At 43.1% G+C, this 14,982-nt stretch overlaps 1 protein-coding gene across 4 annotated transcripts in view; it reads right to left on the bottom strand.

The window, feature by feature from the left end:
- uggt1 (UDP-glucose glycoprotein glucosyltransferase 1) overlaps positions 1 to 14,982 on the bottom strand; it is an 83,007-nt gene that overhangs the window by 26,585 nt on the left and 41,440 nt on the right. For 2 of the 4 annotated variants that reach the window (XM_085932130.1, XM_085932135.1), the window contains exons 3-4: positions 13,860 to 13,907; positions 6,032 to 6,131 (exon numbers count right to left, since the gene is read on the bottom strand). The gene's annotated coding sequence lies outside the window, so the exon portion shown is untranslated. Of the gene's footprint in view, positions 1 to 6,031; positions 6,132 to 13,859; positions 13,908 to 14,982 lie in introns of those variants that run through there. The other 2 variants (XM_085932132.1, XM_085932133.1) reach the window with 2 other exon arrangements.

Here is a 14,982-nt window from a genome sequence, read left to right as displayed (position 1 = left end):
ATACAATTCGACCAAATCGTACAAATCGTTGCCATTATGTTGAATTTTTGAAATTCGGACTGACCAAGTAAGAAGAGCGACAACATATCAAGGCAAACATGTTTTCGGAAGCCGGCAGGCAGGCGAATCCTTATAAGATCCGCTGGGCGATACCGAAGGATTAGCGCTAGCTTGACGCGGAATGGCACTATAGGACAACATGCTAATGTCACGCGCGGCAAATCAAACAAGTGCCACCGCAGCAGCCAAGAAGGAATGGATGGAAAATGCTGCATAGCAAGCAGGCGGGAACAGATGGCAACCTCGGGGCTAAATACACCCCAAAGACCTGTTTGGATGTGGGGGATTATTTGTGTGTGTGTGTGTGTGTGTGTGTGTGTGTGTGTGTGTGTGTGTGTGTGTGTGTGTGTGTGTGTGTGTGTGTGTGTGTGTGTGTGTGCTCATATGGCAAAAGTGTGAAATGATCAAGTACAATTTTCCTGCAATTAAAGAAAATCACGTGGAAAATTTCTAAATCCGTCAAGCCACACAATCAACCAAACAAGCCGGCCGCTTATCCAAACAACCCAAATTGACGAGAGATGCAGTTTCTTAATTCAATCGATGAGCACACCGTCGTGGTATTCATCCTTTCTTTTCCCTCCGACAGATACTGCTCTCCGCTCTTACGTTTATCCGCATGTCGGGGCTGTACTGAACATCCTCCGTCTCAAAGGAATCGTACTGATCCTATTTGCGGGAGAAGCCAAGTCAAACTTTTATCAGGTGCGAGCAGGATCGGCCGCTGTGAGACCGAGTGAGCCGCCGGCCGTGTTTTTAGTTATTTATTTTTTAAATGCATTTGGATGAGGTTTGTCTAAGCAGCCCAACTAAATAAATAGGTGACATCAGCAGCCAGGCGCCTAGAGAGACGCTTGATAGAATACAAATGGGGCAGACAAAAATAAAACTACACCGAAATATTGTGACTGCTGCTAAAATAAGAGCGCAGCCTCGCCATTCGATTGTTTACGAGGCCTCATTTGAACATGAGGTGTGCGAGGTCACATGATAATTACCTCACCCTCACGCCCTTGATCTCCCGTCGGCCACACACACACACACACACACACAACCCGCAAATGACCTTTGCTGCTGACAGACGGACAGATGAGCCCACTTGGGTTTCTTCGTGTCACGGAATGTCGAAATGACAAACGAGGGGATTAAAATTTGGGAATTTTGAAAAAAAGTGTCAATTATTTACGCTCCCGGTGAGTTATTGTACATTTATCGGCTCGATAATCATGAGTGAAAGGTGCCCTCTGTTATTAGATTGTCAAATCGATATTAACCGGCATCTCATTTTCCGCTTCTGTCCACTTTTCCTTTCGCCCCCCTTCCCTCCAAGATGCGACTTCATCAGCACTTTAGGAGGGGAAACCCCCCCCACATTTTTAACCCAGCAGGATTGACAAGAAAGGACGGCGAGTCCGTATTTACATTCCAGTCAATAGGCGATTCACTCGTGTGTTTGAGTGACCTTGTAAAGTCGGTAATCCCCGCTTATCAATGAATAAATACATAAACAATGACACTCGCCACTCCAAAGCGACTCAAAGGCGAGGCGAGGGAAGCAGGGCGTCGGGGTGAATCAGATTTTACGCCAATTTGATGAGACGTAATTGCATTTTTAGGCGGCGGCGTTAACTTTTAACTGGTTTCACTGCCCTCTCCCAGTAAATATGCTTGGACTTGCCAAATTCCAAGCCAGATAATCAACTTTTTTTTTTTTTAAAGATTTTTCAGGGAGTTGTTTTCCACATTCAGCTTTTATTCTACACGTGTCTCCTAAATTGGAATAATAAAGCACACACTACTACGATTGTGAAAACAAATCGAGAAGGTGCTATTCCTATTTCTGGTGCAGAGAGCAGCTGGGTGAGCCCAGCAGGACGCGGCAGAAGATGCATTAGCAAGCACGGGGAAGGAGCGAGCGAGAGGCACTTTTTCTTTTTCCTGACTTGGTGTTTCCGCGCTCGCTGACTGTGCCCGCCATCCGAGTAAGTGCACAGGTAAGCGTCCGTCTTATTGCTGCGGACCGTGATGGAAGAGGTTCCAGATCGACTCGGGCGTGCCGCTCATTGATTGGCTTTTCCCGTCGTGGCTTCGCACTCTCAGCTTTAAGTTCAGCACTAAAACTTGCCCTGCGTGATTGCGACGAGGGTTTAACCGAGGTTAAATGTCACCTGGAAAAACATACAAATATTGACATTTTTAAATCAGACAATAAGAAGTAATGTAAATGTACCTAATGTTGCGTCCGGTTCGCGCTTCCTTCGCTTGCTCCGAGTGACGCAGCAGCGCACGTGTGAATGATGACTCGGTTTATAGGGATTTGATTGCAGCCCGAAAAGCAGGTTGCATTCTCAGGCTGCCAGCTAGCATCGACATTTTACTCCCTCTGCCTCTTCAGAATTCATCCATTTTCCCCCCATCTCAGTATTCCTCTATCTCTTAATTATTCCCCCATTCCCAATCCCGACAAATGTACTTATTTGTTTTGTTTCTCCCCTGCCTCCATGTCCTCAGTCAATGTGATTTCCCAGGAAACCGAGCAGCAGCTGTGGACTTGATCCCAACTTTACGCATCTCCATCTAAACACGCACGCATGAACCCGATTATTCCACGTGGCCTACCTAGGAATGGTGTGGAAATGTAATTATTTGTTTAAAAGGGAACTTCCGGTTCTTGTGTGTGTGTGTGTGTGTGTCGCGACAGACGTTTATGAAACCAAATTAATTATCTGCCAGTTCCCACGGGACAGCACAGAAACAAAAAAAAACACAAACGCCTCGTCGCAGATTTGTACGGGAGATTGGAACATTGGTCCCATGTGACACACTGTCTTCATCTGTGTGCAAGTGTGTGTGTCACATGGAAGTCAATTTTGAGTTTGCAAATTGCACATCCGTGTTTTCTAAAGTAGAAAAGAACACATGATTCAGAAACACAAACAAACAAGGTAAGGGGAAAAAAAACAAAAAAACAGAAAAAGCAGAAAAAAGCCCAATGGTGAAGCTGCTGAAACAGGCAATCGCTCTTATGGTGCCGTTGATCCGTTTACTATTTGCCTGTCACTTTTAAATGTCACTGTGCTATTTTGGAATACTGCACAAAAAAAAGCGTACCAACTAGCAACGGCACAAAAAGTTTCAGCCTCAGGTCCACTTTTTGCTACATTTTCATGTTTCATGCTATTTTTCAGTTGTAATAAGAAATGAGGTCGACCCAAACGGTTAACGGAAGGATGTGTCAGCTCATTCCCAGAAAACAAATTTCTATCAGTTCGACAGTCTCGGCAGCCATCATCCACTCCCACCACTGATCCACGAATAGTCCAGCATCCCGTTCGGTGGCGTCTCAACTGCCATTCACGAGGTTAACTACAAAGACGGTCGACGCCGGGCCGTGCCTGGAAGGTGGGCGGCTGCGAGGTGGGGGGGGGCGAGTGGGTGTTTCCAGTGATTCATGCGAGCCGGTCTCGCTTTCCAGGATAAGTCTACAGATGTCAAGAGCATCTCTCAACGGGGAGTTCAAAAAGTTATCGATTTGGAAATGCTAACTCGGAGGAGGCTCTCGCTTACCTGCTCCAACTCATTGCCCCCCCCCCCTCACTTATTTTATTTTATTGAGTGGCATATTAAAGAAGATCTTGACTCTCTCTCAAAGTTCCAGCCATTCAAGTTTCGGTTAAAAAACTATATGTGGCCTTGATAAAATCCCCAACCTTGTTCATCATCGGGTGTTTCCTCACCCTCTGATGCCATTTTTTTTTTTTTTGCACTTGGTCCCCTTTTCAAGGTCTTTCATTCAGTATGGGAGATAACAAATAGTCCAGTCAAGTGGAGAGGGGTGGGTGGGCCGGCCGGCCGGCCGGGCTGCCAGGATCACAGTTTATGGACACGCAAGCTCAGCCTGTGAGAGAAAGGTAATTTCACGCTCGGCAGAACCGACTCCACTTCCAACGTTGTCGCCGTGATTAATTAGGCTTTTTAACAGGAACAAACCTGCAGCCAGGTGAAGATGTTAATTTTCTCACCGTTATGCAGCAAATAGAGTCACGGGTAGTTTGAATGTATCTGCGATTGAGCACGGCGGTTGACAAAGAAGACCACAAAATATTCAAAGTTATGATATGAAAAAAATTCAAGGTGAATTCGAGGGATTTGATGAAAAAAAAATCCGAGCCTGGAGGAAATGATCGGGTGATCTAGTGATCGCATCAAAGGACAAGCTGTGCTTTTTTTTTTTTTTTTGGCTTTTGACAAATTATAAAAAGAAGAAGAAAAAAAAGAACATCCAGTACATGGAAAAGTTTGTGAAGTAAAGCAATAAAGAGGTTGTGTATTACCGTGGAAAGTAAAATGAGAACGGCACAGGGGCGGAAGGAAGAGGACGGGGGCTGGGGGTTGAGGGTCGACGTTTTATTAGAAAGCTGCTAAACTGATGCTGCACACACACACACACACACACACACACACATACACACACACAACTTGACTCATCCACTCACAATGGTTACATAACAACAAACTATAACTGTCTGGCTTTGTGGATTCTGTACGAAACGGAAATGGACTTCACGCTATAGCGTGATGGATTCTTCGGCTACGTTTTCTGTTATATTTATTGGACTGCAGCAATAACAAGGCCGTAGCTAGTAACTAGTCCTCACCTTAGTAGCGTCAGATTTCGATGACTGGGCAGATAAATGGCTTCTGTGGATCATATTTTATTCAATAAGAAGATAAAAACGTACTTTTGCTCAGCTTGAAGCAGCCTTTAGATTTTTTTTTTATGCATTCAACTGCCTATGCACTTATCAGATTTTGCTTAGTTTGAGGTTCTACCGTAGTTTCTTGAACTTGTTTTAAAAGCACACTCGATTTTAGTGTATTTCCTTAACAAATGTTTATTTTCTGTGTTAGTTTTAATGATGGGGTAAGTATCATTAACTTTAAGAACTTGGGTTCATGATAGCGAGCTAGAACGCGAGCTGGTCAAATAGCAAGCTAGCTAACGATGTCGCGCTGTGATTGGTGAGTAAAACTAATAAACTCCCGTTAATTCCATATTTCATTCTGGAATAATCCAGCGCATGCCAAAGGGTCATGTTTTCCACAAGGACCCGGTTCTAAATGAGCTGGGGGTGGCGGCATCCTCACGGGGGGCTCCCAGACTTTCTCCCTCGGAACTCTCTACAAAGGTAATCAGACGCAAAACACATCTTCCTTATCTGCGGCCCGCTCCTAACAAGCACATAATTGCTCATATCTTTGCCGAGCCGGAGAAGGAACACCCCGGAGACGAGCTATGTATATACAGCCTGATGGAGAGATAAGAGTGCGTTGCTATAGAAACTAAGATTTTTTTCTTAGTGTGCAACACGCACACACTCACACATGCACAAACACAACTTTAGAGGGAAACCACTTGAAAAGTTTGTTTGCATTTCTTTTTCTTCGCAGCAGTCAAGATGAATGTGGGGTAATATTGTTTTGAGTACAGGAACTAATTGGAGTAAAAAGGTGCTTGTTTACATTTTTTAGGGAGGAGTTTTAACAACCACCTTTTGAGGATTATATATATATTTTTTGAACCGGCCCCATTTGGAACTTATTGCGAACTAAAACGTATATATATCGTGTACTGAATTTACTTTTGCTTCTTAGTTTATGTTGAACACATGCATATAGTCAACAAAGTAGGAATGGAGAAAAAAGTAAAAAAACAACTAACTTTTCTCATTCTCATGTGAATCATTGCCACCGCAGCGCCCCCTAGCGTCAGGGAGGACTACCAATGCTCAACGCGAGAATCTCAATAGGGTATACTTAGTATTAATTTCAATCCACTGCCGTCTACGTTATCTGAATTGTATTTTTTGATGACAACCTATTAATTAACACCTACCAAGTTGCAGTAAGACGCAGGGAAAATGAAAAATTTGTCCACGCATGTGTGTTGTCCCCATGGCGACTGGCTCACCTTGCTGTCAGCTTGAGCAGTCCGCCAAGATGGGAGAAGCAGGAGGAGCGTATATGTGCATGGATAATGTAATTCCACTTCACCAGATGGCCCAGCTTTTCTGCAGAAGAAAAGAAAGAAAAAATCCGACATTTATTATTTTTTGGAGCTTATCCGCTCCCTCATCCCTCCTAACTCCTGCACTCTCGCTTCTCTTCTTCTGCATCATTCTTCAAAAAAAAAGAAATTCCCTCATGTTTAACTTGGCTTGGCGTTTTTCATCAGAGGAGGCTTTCCAGCCCTTCTTCCTTTCCCGGGTCGACATGTGATCTTAAACGACCGCTCATTATCATCGATCAATGGCTCGCCTTCCGACACAGCATTTCAGCACTTGTGTTGTGCAACGGTGATGCGATCACACACACACACGCACACACACACGCACACGCACACGCTGGGACCTCGAGATCCCACTTGGCTTTTATCTGTGCGCCATCTGGATCAATCACATAGACTTTATGTCCGATTTAAGACTGACATGTTTCCTGCTCTCTGCTGTAAATAAGAAGTGAGACGGCCATGGTTGGTGTGACCCAACGTAAGGTTCGAACCTCAGCGAGTTGGCTTTGAAATGGTAAATAGACGCTTTCCTGAAAGGCGCCTATTTCACATGGTAAAAAAAAAAAAACGGTTGTGTAATTATGAAAGTGTTAGCACACATACACAGTCTTGCAGTTTAGATGGCTTGAATGCAGTTCACTCACCATTTCTTTGCTCAGACGAGAAGGAAGGCGAGCATGTTGATGAGTTGATAAAATACCAACGATAGTGAGCTTTAGCGTTTGAAGATCATTTAAAATGTCAAAACATGGCTGAATGTCAAAACATATCGCTTTCGCATTGAGCCTGCTTCCATCTGTCGCTCGTCTCCCCACACACACACACTGGAGGTGGCAGGTTTACTTTTGACCTTTGACCTTTGAGTGCACACCTTTTAGTGCAGAAGACAAACTTGGCCAGTAGGGGGCACACAAACTGAAAATACTAAACTGGTCAGAAATGAACGAGAAAAATTAATCACAAACCAAATTAGATTTTTTTTTTTTTGTTGAATGCAATTAGCTTTTTTTGTAGCATTGCTTCATTCATCTGTACAAAATTGGCTCATCACCAAATTTGGCCATAGTACATGCTGACAGCACTCTTATTAATAGAGACCCTGTGAATAATTTCTCAACTGGGAAGCATTTTTTGGCAGAATGTTACAAGGCAATTGCCAAGGAATGCATTTCCCATTTCCAAAGAAACTTTTAACATCTTCGAAACTTTGGGTTGTTCTCACAAAAAAGACTTTTTCAAGAATTTTGGGAGAGGATATTTTTGCTTTTCGATTTGACATCAATTCTAAGCAGATTCTTCAGAGGCCTCACAATTCATGCTATGTATTCCCAGCTCAGGTTATGCTGGTTAGAACCCATTTTCCCATCTTTTGGTTGCGTTCTCCCCGCCCGCATATGAAAGATGTTATTCCAGTCCGTTCAGTGACTCTCAGCTTATTAGAACAACACATCACATCTGGAGGCGTCAGCAAAAGAGGTCAGCAGTATGAGCTTTGCACAATAGGGCCAATAAAGAATAAGCTGATTTATTGCTGGAAATACACCATTGCAGTCCTGTAGAGCTCCGCCTCTTTTTTCACGCCTCGCTCTCCTTTTTTGTTGACTAGTTCACAACACAATGTGGCCTGACCTGTGTGAGAATTATTTTTCTCCCTGCTCTTTCCCCAATGCTGAATAGTTTCAGGCTATTATAGAAGCAATGCTACCCGGGGGGAGGGAGGCATTCTAAGTGTTGGATCGGCCAAGGGCCGAGGGACTGATGAGAACGCTCGCCTCCGCCTGACCCCCCCCCCAACCCACCCCGGGCTGCACATCTCGATTCAAACAGCCATGGGCGAGCATGCGGGCAATAAAATTCCTTTTGTGAATACAGTTGAGACAATATCGCCACAAGGTGCTCTCGGGACGTCTTTTTATTTCACTCGCACAAAAAAAAAAGTTTCCCATCCAACTATCTCGATCTACCTCACTGACTCAATTATTCGGATCATATAATTCATCACCGATATTTTGTCCTTATTCTGAAAAAAATCAAGTAATAAAGTATCTTTTGGACCACTCCGTGCAGATTTCCGAGTGTGAAAAAGAGCGATGGCTCTGTTTTTTGCTATGTAATCCAGATGAATGGACAATCCACACTTTGCAGCCCAAACTTTTTCATCTTGTCACACTTTGTCACTTTCATTTGTTTGCTGTGAGCAATGAACACACATTTGTATAAACAGCTGGGAAAATGTGCTCTCACTCTCTGTAGGCTATGAACTGGAGAGGGTGTAATTCATCATGAACATGACAAATTACTCCGGGTGCTGTTGAGGACCGGAGTGCTCGGACGCTCGAGTGCGTGTGCGTGTGCATGCGCGTGACTTTGCCTACTTTAGGGGAGACATTTTGCTCGAAAGAATAATTAAATGGCAGACAAATGTTGCTGGAGCTTAGTTACCGACATATGTTGAGGAAAACTAAACAAATAATTTCATGTAATGACATAACTTTGTCCATTAGCTTAATGCTAACACACACCAATCCAGGTGTGTCGCATGTGTTTTTCCACCGCACTTATTCATGACCTCTTTAGAACCTTCACCTTTGCTAAGATCTGTATTTATTTATGCGTATGTGTGCATATCTGATTCCATATTTGTTTCCGTGCGGGTGTGTTGCTGAGTTCCAAAAGCAAGCAGGACTCACAGACAATTTCATAATATGGGCTAGTTGGGGAAATGAAAAGTAAGCACTTACACAGCAGTATTTTTTGTTTTATATGGCAAGTTTGTTAAAAATAAACAAATAGACTTAGAAGGGTGGCACACACGCACATGTACGGACAGCAAAAAATAATTACGCCAACTAATTTAAAAACATCATTGTCATCATTATTATTATTATGAAAATCTGATGTGCTGGAAAAAAAACAAGGCATATTTTGAATCAACAAAAGCAGCGTTGAGCAGTTAGCTTTTTAAAAGAAAAAAAGATTTCTACTCCAAAAATATGCTGTCCAAGGGATTTCGGCAGCACATTATTATCACCGCAGATAAATGTATGTCTCCCCAAATGCTAAGAGGTGTCCAGCGGACCTGTGCAGCCATTGGCAAACAAATAGATTCAACACACAATCAAATAGATATGAATTGCCAGAGAGCAACTTGTACACGAGCGTTCCTTTATGGCCACAAAGCTGTTCCAAATAAATTGCCTACACACGGAAGCAAAGGAGAGAAAAACCCATCAGCAGCAGTCACTTTATCTCACAAGCCAAGGAAAGGAGGAAAAAAAAAGTCTGGAGCAAAAGAGGAGAGGGAGAATGGAGCGGAATCGATATTCCAATAGTCCCTTGTCTGCTCCGCTGGCCCCCGATGTTATCCCGCATCATTGCGGCGGACACGGAGAAGACAAATGACTACTGTGTCGGGGAACACAGGTGCCGGGGGTGGACCGGCGGAATTGGAGGGTGATGGGGACACAAGATGTACTGTACGCTGCTAATATTAGCGTTGACAGTGACAGTGTCTTTTGGCACGTGACGGGCTGGAGAGTGAGACAAAAAAAATCCAATTTGTACTAAAGATCCTTCAGAGAAAGGCGGAGAAGATCAGCCTGCAGATGTGTCAAAAAATACAGACTATTAAAAGTACATCTGAAATGGGAACATGATGGCAAAATTCATTTTTATTTTTTTTATTGCAGTCCAGCGGATAAGTAATAGAAATGTCATTGTATTTCGATTTTGGCTTCTCTCGATCATAAAGACATTACAATCTAAGAAAAACCATAAATGCGCTGAACAGCGCCGCGTGTGTTTGCAAGTTCTGGCGTTGTGATCGCACCCCGGCTGGACCGTGTTACATGTGTGACTATAAACTACCTGAACATAATTAAAGCAGGTTAATGACACCCTAGTTTGAGTTAAAAGTAAAACTGAAAAATAATCACACAACAAGGATTCAAGACATCCCCAATGCTAATGCTAGCAGTCAATGAGAAATCCCATTGACAGGCTAATAAAAAATAAAAAAATAGCAGAAAGTTACGGGAGCTATATTCCTTTAATGATCAAATACACAAATACTGTATTAAAACAGATAGCAACCAGTAGGTGGCGCTAAAGTGCAGCACGACTATCTGTTACTTCAAATGTTATGTAACCAAAGTTCGAGTGATATCAGTGAGTACAGGAATGAAGGGTGACTATTTTGTCGATCAAATATAACAAAGTTATGACAACTTGGGTTTAGGGTTTTTTTTTTTTTAAATCTACCTTCTCTTTATCCAGGTAGCTACTAGTAACAGCAAAATACATCCCATAGATCAGCTGGATATCACGAAATTGCACTGCCAGCTCCAAAGCCTCAAGGGACGCACAATCACACCGAAGCGCACGCGTCACATCACTTCCCCGCAGTAGTCGAACAAACATTCTCGTAGAGGCTGTGCCGAATATGTGGGGGCTCAGAGTGACAAGCGGGTTGCTAACAAAAGGTGGTGGAATACGGCAAAGGCAGAGGAGAAGGGGGGAAGTGTTTCCTTCTGTAGCTCAAAGGCCCCTCTGTTGTTTTTTTTTATCCGCATTGGCTTCAAAGTGCCAAAGTCTGGTTTTTATTCCTGGCAGCAGTCGAAGCCCAAGTCCCCCTCGCTTGCCTTATCGCACATCTCTCCCTTCCAGAAAGCGCGGCCTCGCAACAGCCACCTTTTGACAAATTAGATTCCCGTCCTGATTGATGCCGAACCAACGGCTCGAACAAAGAGGAGACAGAAGAAAGGCGGGCTGTGCGAACGAGACAGTTGGGGGAACTCAAACAGAAGCCACATCGAGATAAATGACGGCAAAAGCAATTAAAGACCTCCGTGATATTTGCGTCTTTCATCTGGCAAAACAAAATCAAATTCAACCAGGCATCGTCGTATTTTATCGACAGTGCAAGATTACAGACGCAATTTGTTGGTCCCTCGCGATAAGATTTATTGAAGCTCACGTGCGTGTAATTAGAAATTATCGAAATGTACAGTCCCCGTAGTCCAAATACCGCTGCTGAGTCAATATCTATCGAGACGCACGCAAAATGAGCAGAAAAAGGCTTGGCGAGTGGATGGATTACTAATGAAACCAAAACACACTGTTGCGAACGCAAACTGTCCACAATCGGCTACCAAACTCCGAGCCAAAATAATTACAAGCAAAGGTCAACAATCAAACGAGAAACACTGGACACATACAGATTCAAGTATTACTGGTTGGTCGAAAGTGAAGTTAATTGAAGTCGACTTTGCTTCCGCACTCAGACATATTTGCCACTTAGCAAGAAATGAGAGAACATGATGAGTAACGCTAGCTAGCTTGTCTTTTATTGACAATCACAAGTTTGTTCTAGTGCTGCGAATTTTAAAACACAGCGATGAATCATGTTGGCGGAAATGGATTAAAAATCCATTTCAAATGGGAACGTCTCGAAACAAAATGGAGCCACATAAAAATACTTTAATAGTCTCATTTTGGGCGTCTTTACTACACCATTAAATTCAAGCTAATGTTAAGGCTAGCTTAGCTAGCTCTGTTTTTGTTTGGTTCAGATATGTCAGAGCTGTGGAGGAGTGGGCAATAAGATGCCTTGTAAACAAATATGCCGGGTTTGATCCCCTGCCTGTCCAATATTTCAAGTGGAAAAAAATAAGTCTCACATTCTGATGACATATACCAAATGCCCAGTGATGCAGGGCACAGAATAATTTGCAGACACAGGCGGGCGAGTGTGGCGCTTTCTGAAAAATAAGGTCTCCGTGATGGGCTGATGATGTAATGATGCATCATCATCATCAAACACAGAGCATTTTTAACCTGTTTAAAATGCAGCAACAAGAGCCGCTTTGCCACCCACCAGCCGTCTCCTGTCGCCGCCTCTGCCTGGAAAAGCGTTTCACGCGCTGTCTCTTCAACGATGCCTCGGACACCCCCCTGCCCCCCCCCCCCACCGTCACACGCTTGGCTCTGGCTCGCACTTTTACAGAAAAGCAAATCCCACAAAAGCTCGCTCGTTCAAAAAAGTGCTGCGCTACACTTTGCAAGTCACTTGGCACCTTTGCAGGATTTCAATGAAAAGCGCCTGGCTCCTGCATAAACGCGGTTATTGAATAGGTAGATTGCTTACTGTGAATGTGACAGCGTGTAAACAATTTTAAAAAAGCCAATTTTCTAGGATGGTGTACGTACTGCCTCGAAAAAAAAAACATGGCCGACATAAAAATACTGATGTCCTCATCAAAAACAAGGAAGAGATGTTATTCCTAAAAAGTATATCTATCACATTTTAAGCTACTAATGTAATAAATAACAAATCAAATTTAACAAAATAGCTCCAACCAAAATGTTTTCAAAAATGAAAATATAAATAACACTACTTTCTACATGTTTTTCCAGCAAATTCCATGAAATTTCCCCGCGGCTCTACTTTGCGAGACACTCGTCCCGCTCGAATCCAGGTGAAATTGCACCCTGGCAACGACTCATTTACATTTGCGGCCCTCCCGGCGGCATGTTGTGGCGCCAATTAGATGGCAAATAAGCGGAGACGCCCGGAGAGACGTTGGCGGCGTTGTTAGAAGGTGGCAAAAAGAAAAAAAGGATCTGAATATTTCAAAAGTCCAGTGAAAGCCATTTTCTCATTCTGGAGTCATCGGGGCCTTCTTCTGCGCGTGAGATCAGCTTTGCATGGTGATGAGTGCGACGGGGGCGGCGGTTGAGTGTAAAGTGCGGCGACGACGACGAAATAATGAATGCATTCGGGCTCCCGCCTTCAAACGCCACAAACTGTTTACTCTTCCGGCAGACGGCGTTCCCTCTCAGATGTTCTCATTTTCTCGTACAAGTGGCCGAGCAGGTGCTTGCAACTGATTTGCGCGCAATCTCGTTTTGGCCGAGAGGGTTAAAAGTACATACTCATGATGTACTAGAGAAGTACGAAGTACTCAGTTGGGTAATTTAAAAAAAGTAGAATGTAAATAATCATTTGGTTTCATAATAATTGGGTATTTCTTGCTTCCATTTTAATAGTAGTTTAAGAAAAAAAAACCTGATGAAATTGTATTGAAGTACTACATTGCCCCTCCCCTTCCTGTTTCTCCAGAAGCCCCGCCCCCTTCCCCTTAGGATTTGCCTTTATGAGCGAGCCAGTTCAGCTCTCACTCACACACCATATTTATGACAGGATGGGCGTGCCAAAAGGATATTGGACTTTCTCTTCGGTTATCAATGTTTCCCTCATGATTGATAGCCTTTATTATAAATATTTATTGAAAGGAAGGGGAACGGGATAATTAGAAAAGGTCTGCGAGGGGGAGAAAAGTGCCGACACAATGGGAATTCCGTAGAAAGAAACAAATGAGCTGATGAAGTTGGCGAATCTCCTCTTAATTCGGTGTCATTGAACAAAGGGAGACACGTAATGGCATACTGATGATATGATCACTTATACAATGAGGGAAAGTACGGACGCCATTTTGTATTTTACAAAAACAATAGTTTGAAACGACCACCTAAAGTAGTTTCATCGTTTTACCGATGGAGAATGTCTGAAACGTAGACTACATTTCAACTCGCCGTCCCGCGTTTATTATCGCGCCAGCGTGCCGCACATACATCACTCTCCGGCAATTTACCGACATGAGTAGCGAGTCATGAGTATTAATGACGGAAACATAAAATGAGAGTAATGCAGTTGTCACGGCCGACTCACCGAGCGTTGATTGATGTTTACGAGGCTTCCCCCGCTTGTCGCGTGGAACTGAGAAAAGACGGCGCAATATTAGGCACATTTGCACACATACTGCGAGAAAAACAATTCCCCTATTGCAGTTTTTCTTATAGAATATTGAGGAGCAATTTGGTAATGCTTGAACTCATTCACTACCATGGACGGTTATAAACGTCAAAGATTAACTGGATTGGCAGGGAATGAGTTCATGATATCTCAGTATGATGCAGGCTAGTTCCAAATTCCAACCGCAGTAATATTTGAACAATCTAAGCACAAGTCACAAAAGTCATTCTATCAATGACATCACAGAAGGTTAGCTAGCAGTTAGCTAGCCGTCATGTAACGTCACAACCGTTTGGAAAATTGCACTCCTCAGATTTCGCAGCTTTAACACGCTTCTTCTGATTGACTTTGACAAACATTCCAAATGTTAAGCCTAAACCTAATTAAAGCCCCGCATTTATTTCAATGTCACTTTTATTCCAACTTCATAAAGAATTAATAGGACGAGCTTTCTCAAGTTTTCTTCTGTTTTATCAAGGGTGCCGTTTTTCTGGAGCAGCTGTTTGTCTCGTATTTCTTACCTCGATTTTCCCGGAATTGGTTATAAAATGTGTTTTGGAACAACAATAGACAAAAGAGCTTCAACAGCAAATTGCCAGATGCTTTGACGTTTGTTTGGGTTTTTTTTTTTTGGTACAAAACGAACATTGCTCCAAACAGAGAACCATACACACGCACACACATGTGTGACATGTGAGCAATAAATGTGATTGCGGTGCTCGGAGTTTATGTATCCAGAGCAGGTTGTGCATTTTCCGGACGTTTAATGAAGCATTTTCAAGCAGAGACCAGCCAACATTCTGTATAATTACTCAAAGTGTTTACATTACAGGAATGAGACCTTTTTTTTTTTAGTTCATAAATTGAGCATACTCTTTATTTTCTTCAAAGAAAAAAATAGGATTGTTAGACATTGATCGAACCTTAGCGCCCTCCATCACGTGCAAAATGTCAAGCATAAAGCTGCTAATCACGTTATGCACTGAAGTTTCCTCAGTGGTAATGAAGAGGTCCATTTGCATCATCAACGGAGGCATTT

Source organism: Syngnathus leptorhynchus, chromosome 15 (assembly GCF_054491065.1).
Source record: "Syngnathus leptorhynchus isolate UIUO chromosome 15, UIUO_Slep, whole genome shotgun sequence".
Classification (NCBI taxonomy): domain Eukaryota; kingdom Metazoa; phylum Chordata; class Actinopteri; order Syngnathiformes; family Syngnathidae; genus Syngnathus; species Syngnathus leptorhynchus.
Note: the sequence above shows the minus strand (reverse complement) of the source record. Positions and strands in the feature narration are given on the sequence as shown.